General features: G+C 40.8%; 2 pseudogenes; one reads left to right on the plus strand and one right to left on the minus strand.

Moving 5' to 3' along the window:
- The first annotated feature begins 2,227 nt into the window (after window positions 1-2,227).
- Window positions 2,228-2,328, plus strand: LOC142444035 (U6 spliceosomal RNA; annotated as a pseudogene).
- A 1,611-nt stretch (window positions 2,329-3,939) lies between these two features.
- On the minus strand, window positions 3,940-5,166 carry LOC142443628 (BUB3-interacting and GLEBS motif-containing protein ZNF207 pseudogene; annotated as a pseudogene).
- Window positions 5,167-7,115: the final 1,949 nt, after the last annotated feature.

The following is a 7,115-nucleotide window of genomic DNA, read 5'->3' on the forward strand; positions in this document are numbered from 1 at the left end:
ATGCTTACAGTGCCACTGGATCCACAAGACTTCCCGCCTGTGATCTTCCTACATCGAACATCATTGCATGTGTTTCATGAGTCTGAAGAGGAATTTATACACTGGTATCAGACATAAGGGCTGATATCAGACTTATGGACTTGATCTGGACTGGGCTGGGATGTTTTCTCATTATTCAATTGCTCTTGTATATAAAGCTCTTTCCTATACATATATGAGTCTCTCCATGAATTTGTTTTTCTAGTCTACCTGAAAAAAGGTATAAAAATGGGAGAGAATGACATTCAGACTTGGATAAGCAGTCATTCACTTTAATTTATTGTCAAACATGCCAACAAGCAGGGTAAATGAGATGCAGAGAAGAAAATGTGGTTAGTTAGTGAATGGTATGACTCTTGTTGCTTCCTGTATTCCTCATATTATGAAACTAATCCCACTGCCAATAAGTAGATCCGAATAATAGCGACTCTATAAAATAGAGGAGAACAGGTTTTTTGGGGCTTCTGGGTCAGAAAAGATGAAGAGCAGTCAATCTCATTGTTCCCCCATGGAGAAGCCGGTGAGTTTGAACTGCCTTCCATCTGCTTAGCAGCCCCATGCACATCCCACAGCTCCTTCTCAAAATTTGAATATTCTTCATGTATGCACTCCCCCCCCCAATTTGGAGGTCCCTAGTAACCCATCTGGATCAAAGAACCCATTATATAACTCACAGACCCTGCAATAATAAAGACATTAACACAGTCAATAGTTTCCCTCAATGGAAAGAGATGGAAAGCATGCCCTTTGAGAATCAGAACCAGGCAACAAGGCCCTTAATCACGTCTTAGTTCACGTTGCACTGAAAGACCCAGTTAGAGTGAAAGGTAAAGAGGGAAACACAGGGCATCCAAATTGGTACAGGAGAAATACAGTATTCCGAGTCACATATGCTATTAGTTGAAATCAACTCAATGGCAGTGGGGTTGGTGTTCCTTTGGTTTTTTCACATATGAGCATATACACAGGAAATCCTGAATACACAGGAAATCCCAAAGGGTCCACAAGAAAGCTACTGAAATTAATAGAAGGACTCAGCATATTAGCAGGATATAAGACTAACATGCGGGATCACTTAGATTTATGCCAATCGAAAGATAACTTCAAAAGGGAAATCAGGAAAACAATACCTGTTTACAATAGCTCTCAGTAAGCTACAATGCTAGGAATAAACCACTCGGCTTAAATAAAGAAAATATGAAAGCACTGCTGAAGGAACAAAAATGGTTGTTTCTGAAAGGTGCCATCAAGTCTGTTCTGACCCCTAGTGAACCGATCCACCACGGAGCAAACCATTGCCCGCGCCTAAATTATCCTCACAGATTGTTCTGATGCCCGAGCCTATTGTGGAAGCCACTTCATCAGCCCATCCCTTTGAGGGCCTTCCTCTTTTTCATGGCTCCTTCACTTTACCAAGCATGAGGCCTTTCCCCAGAACAGGTCTTTCCTGATAACATATACAAAGTATGTAAGGTGACATCTTGTCATAATGGCTTTTAAGGAGCACTCTGGCTATTCTTCTTCCAAGAGAGCTCAGACGGACCTCTGTAGTGTGTGGTATTTGCAATATTTTTCTCCAGCACCACAATTCAAATGCATGTGTTTCTGTGATTTTCCTTACTCAATGCCCAACTTTCACATGCATATGAGGCAATGGAAAATACCATGGCTTGGGTCAGGCACACCTTAGTCCTCAAAGTAACATCATTGCTTAAGAGATCTTGTGCAGCTGATTTACCTAATAAAAAGCATCTTTTGATTTCTTTCCCCCTTCTCATTTTATAACAATGAAGTTTAACAGTATAGAAAAGTCAAGTGACCTAGGTGGTTAAATTTCTTAAACCCTGCAACATTAGGTACTCTGACTACATTAAGTATTGTTACACATTCACACTTGCAATGTACAAGTGCTTGGAAACAGTTACAGCCCTCACCAAACTAGGTTGGGGACATAAAGTTTCACAGCATCTGAACTGCTGTGAAGGCGTAACTTTACAAATCACAACATAAGCTGCTAGAACTTGCCTTAATTAAGGTGATATGTTCATATAATTCCTACACCTTCACAATGTAATGAACCAAATTTACTATACTTCACTTCTAAGAACCTAGATGCAACATGAAAAAGAAGCCATAGAGTATAAATTGCAACTTCAAGAAAAGTTCCTGCTTTAAGATAGACTTTGGAGTGCTTGCTTCAGCAGCACATATACTAAAAAATTGGAATGATACAGAGAAAGGCCCCTGTGCAAGGATGACATGCAAATTTGGTAGATAAAGTAAACAACAACAACAAACACCTTCTGCTAACAGGTAGGCCAAGATGGAGGGACTGAAAATGAAAACAGAAACCACATCTTGCAAAAAATATCCTCTGACTTGCAAAAAAAACATTTTGAACCAAGCCATGGCATGCAAAAGAAACGATCCACATTCACAGTCTCTCAACATCAGCTGATGGAGGCCCGCATGTTCTAGACATGTCAGCAGATGAACTTACATAATACTATGTCTACAAGGACTTGTGTGCTCTTAGGCTCAAACCAGTGACTTCCAGAAGCAACTTTGTTTAAATATTCTGACCAATTCTGTGATGGGTTCTAGTTCCTTGGTTCTGTAAGTGGAGGCACCCTGGTGGGTTAAGCATGGGATGGCTAACCACATAGTCAGTAGTTCAAAGCCACCAGCTGTTCAGAGAGAGGAAGATAGATAGATAGATAGATAGATAGATAGATAGATAGATAGATAGACAGACAGACAGACTTTGGGCCTCTACTTAAATCTTACTTCAGTGCAAGAATGACTTGTTTGAATAATGTAGCATTGTATGATACTCACTTTCCTGACACAATTGCTGAAGACAAAACCATTGCATGAACAAATGTGGTGAAGAAAGATGATGGTGCCCGGTTATTCAAAGATATAGCATCTGGGGTCTTAAAGGCTTGAAATTAAACAAGCAGCCATCTAGAAGGGAAGTAAAGCCCACATAGGAGAAGCAGGCCAGCCTGTGTGATCATGAGGTGCGGATGGAAGTAGGTATCAGAAATTCAATAATTCGCAATCAGATTAACGTGAAGGAGTGTAGACAAAGTGCAGACACAAAGCCCACCTGTAAGATAGTTACACAGTTGCTCACAGAAGGGTCATATGGAAAGGATGATATATCCAGAGTGCAGTATAGCACTGATGAAACATACATCTATCCTCTAGCCCTTTAATATTTCCTCCTCTTAATATTATGGTCTTAGTTTCACCTCACTAATCTTGTAAGACCTGTTTATGTTCATTTGTATAATTAAGGTCATTTGATGCTTGAAATCCAAGATAGATGAACCCTTCAAAAATAATAATGGGAGTAATGACCCCCTGGGTTTACAGGAAGGGGGGGGGAATCAATAGCAATGATGACTCTTTAACTCCACTTGAGGGTAATGAATAACAGAATTGGAGGTGAATGGATACATTGGATGGTTTAAGATACAGCAATGTGTGTGTGTGTGTGTGTAAATAATATAATACAATATAATAATAAGGGTTCCTGGGGAGTAGAGTTGGGGAGGGAAGGATAAAGGGGAGCTGCTATCAAAGAGTTCAAGAAGAAATCAAATGTTTTGAAAATGATGGTAATAGCAAATGTACAATTGTGCTTGATCTAATTGAATTATGGATTGTTATAATATCTCTCAATTAAAAATATCTCCAACAGAAAAGTTCTTGCTTTATTATTTCAAATAATTTTTCCCATGTAAAATAAATTTCCAATAGTTCCTGGTACGTGGGAAGATAATGCTTGTTAAAGTCACAATGGAGCCTTAATTAATGGAAGCTTGGCTGTATAAGCACCACAAGTTAATAAAACGTTTAATCTCCAAACCTATTAGACTGGCTAAAGTAAGATCAGTATCGGCCACCTGGCAACATTATAGAAGGTCTCATTCCCATTGGAGTTTGAGGAGGCCCACTTGGTACGGGGCATCATTGGTGGTCCCTGTGCATATGGGGCAAAGCACCAGGAAGGTAACCTAGCATATCTTGATGATGACCAACATATTGACCATGAGGAGGCATTGAGGTCTTGTTGCTGTGGGATGCCTGGCTGTGGTGGCATCAGACCTCCAATTGCTCCAACACATGGATTACAAATGGGAGACTGTCCTGGTTGAGGAAGATCCCGCTGATATTCTGGTATCAGTGCCCTTCTCTCTTCCAGTGATATATCCTTATCTGGACGCATCAACTTACTGGTTGTACCGGTTGTTGTCAGGGTAGAAGGCTTACTTGTTATTGAAGCCACTGGTTTAGTTGCCGAGCTATTTGTTGGACTTGTGGTTGAAGCTGCAGATTGAGTATAAGCAGGGAATGTGGGCTTTGGGGATTCTGTAGTTGCTGCTGGGTACTATTTCAGGGCTTCATATCTGTAGTGACAGGTCCTTGGACAGAGGCCTGAGCCTGCACAGCGCCGGGGGAAAAGAGGCTTAGTAACTGGCGGCTGAGGGGCGGGAACTATTGCTGCAGGTGTGGGTGATCTACTAAGAGAACCTGGTACTGAAACAGCCTGTGCTTGAGTCACTGGAGGACTGACAGGGCGTGGAACAAGTGGGGGAAGGCCTGGTGGTACACCAGGCATCTGAGGGGGTACACCTGGCATTAATGTAGGTATGCCTGGTAGCATTCCTGGGCTCCTGGGATGGGTGGCAGACCCATTGGAGAGATGTAAACTTGTTAAGGTTGAACAGGCTGTGGTTGAAATTAATTTGAAGCTGCAGACTCATCATAATCAACATATTCATTAGAATGATTTTGCTGCCTTTTTTTTTCTTTAAACTTTCTTGTTTTCTCTTTACAAAGCCATCATCTTTCATCCATGTCCTTTTCGGGAATATCTTCGATACTATATATTTCCAATTCTGTCTGTTCTCCCAGGCATGGCATTTGGTACAGCACCTATTGTCTTTTTATGAACCTGCATACAATGAATAGCTAAACCGGGTCCAATGTACAGTTTTTTAAATGACAGATATGACATTCTTGTTGCTTTTTGTTGCTGTATAGGATCTTCTCATCATCAAATTCTCTATTAAACTACCAGCACCATGACTTTAGATTCTTCCTCTTGCAACCCATAACCACACTTTACTGATAAAGTAAAAAGGAGGAAAAAACAAGCAGGAAAATGAGGCAAAAATCACTCAGTTTTCCAACAGAATGGTTACCACGTATCCCGCAGAAACAGACACAAAATTAATCTTTTTATTATTGGCTGCTGCTTCCTTGAACATTGATTGTGGAGCCAAGCAAGATGTAATCCTTGAAAATGTTAACCCCTTCTCCATTCATCACAATGTTGTTACCTATTAGTCCAGTTGTGAGGATTTTGTCTTCTTTACATTGAGCTTTAATCCATATTGAAATCAAGCAACCAAATCTATGTGAAGGGGTGAGGATGTTGTGGAGACCCAAAACCCATCTGAAAGTTAATTGGACAGTCCTTCTCAGAAGGTCACACAGAAAGGATTATAAATCCAGGGTGTGGTATAGCCCTGATGTAGCATATCCTCTAGTTCTTTAATATTTCCTCCCCTTACTATTATGATTTTTAATTTGCTTTAACTCATTAATCATTTAAGACTTGTGTATATTTATTTGTATAATTAAGGTAGTTCTAAACAAGTAAAAGGAAATAGAGGAGGGAATTGGAAGGAAAAGGACATTTATAGAGGTCTAAATACAAGCATGTACATATGTAAGATATTTATATATAATGATAGGGAAATAGATTTACGTACATCCATTTATATATTAAGTATTAAAGCAGCAGGTGGATATTGGACCTCTACTCAAGTACTCCCTCAATGCAAGAACACTTTGTTCTATTAAAATGGCATTCTATGATGCTCACTTTTCCAAAGCTCACCTTCCTGACAGGATCCCTAAAGACAAAGTGGGTGCATAAGCAAATGTGGTGAAGAAAGGTGATGGTGCCCGGCTGTCAAAAGATTTAGCATCTGGGGCTTAAAGTCTTGAAGATAAACAAGCAGCCATCTAGCTGAGAACCAACAAAGCCCACATGGAAGAAGCACACCAGCCTGTGTGATCACGAGGTATCAATGGGATCAGGTATCAGTAATCAAAGAACAAAAAATCATATCACTGTGAATGAGGGGGAGAGGAGAGTGGGGACCAAAGCCCATCTGTAGGCAACTGGACATCCTCTTAAAGAAGGGTTTTGGGGAGGAGACAAGCCAGCCAGGGTGCAGTGCAGCAACGATGAAACATATAACTTTCCTCTTGTTCTTTAATGCTTCCTCCCCCCCTATCATGATCCCAATTCTACCTTAAAAATCTGGCTAGACCAGAGCATGTACCCTGGTACAGATAAGAGCTGGAAACACAGGGAATCCAAGAAAGATAAACCCCTCAGGTCCAATAATGAAAGTAGTGATACCAGGGTGGGTGTGGGTTGGGGAAGGTGGGGGAAAAAGAGGAAACTGATCACAATGATCTATATATAACCCCTCCCTGAGGGGTTATACAGAACTACAGAAAAGTGGGTGAAGAGACAGACTACAGAAAAGTGGGTAAAGAGAGATGGGACAGACTACAGAAAAGTGGGTGAAGAGAGATGTTGGACGGTGTAAGACATGACAAAATAATTATAATTTTATTTATTTATTTTAAAATACTTTAATTGGAGTTCTTACACCTCTTATCATAATCTATACATTCCTCCAATGTGTCAAGCACATTTGGACATATGCCGCCATCATCATTTTCACAGCATTCTCTTCCCACTTCAGCCCCTGATATCAGCTCCCCATTTCATCCCCCTTCTTCCCCCTCCTGCCCTCCCTCATGAACCCTTGATAAGTTACAGATTATTTTTTCTATATCTTACATAGTCCTCTGTTACCCCTTGCCCACTGTTCTGTTATTTGTCTCCCTGGGAGGGGGTTCTACATTGATCCTTGTGATCAATTGTCCCCCCCACTCCCCTAATCCTCCTGGTATCTCTTCTCCTTGTTGGCCCTGAGGGGTTTATCTATCCTGGATTCCTTGTGTTGCCGGGTTCTTAT

This window comes from Tenrec ecaudatus, chromosome 3 (genome assembly GCF_050624435.1).
Source record: "Tenrec ecaudatus isolate mTenEca1 chromosome 3, mTenEca1.hap1, whole genome shotgun sequence".
Taxonomy (NCBI): domain Eukaryota; kingdom Metazoa; phylum Chordata; class Mammalia; order Afrosoricida; family Tenrecidae; genus Tenrec; species Tenrec ecaudatus.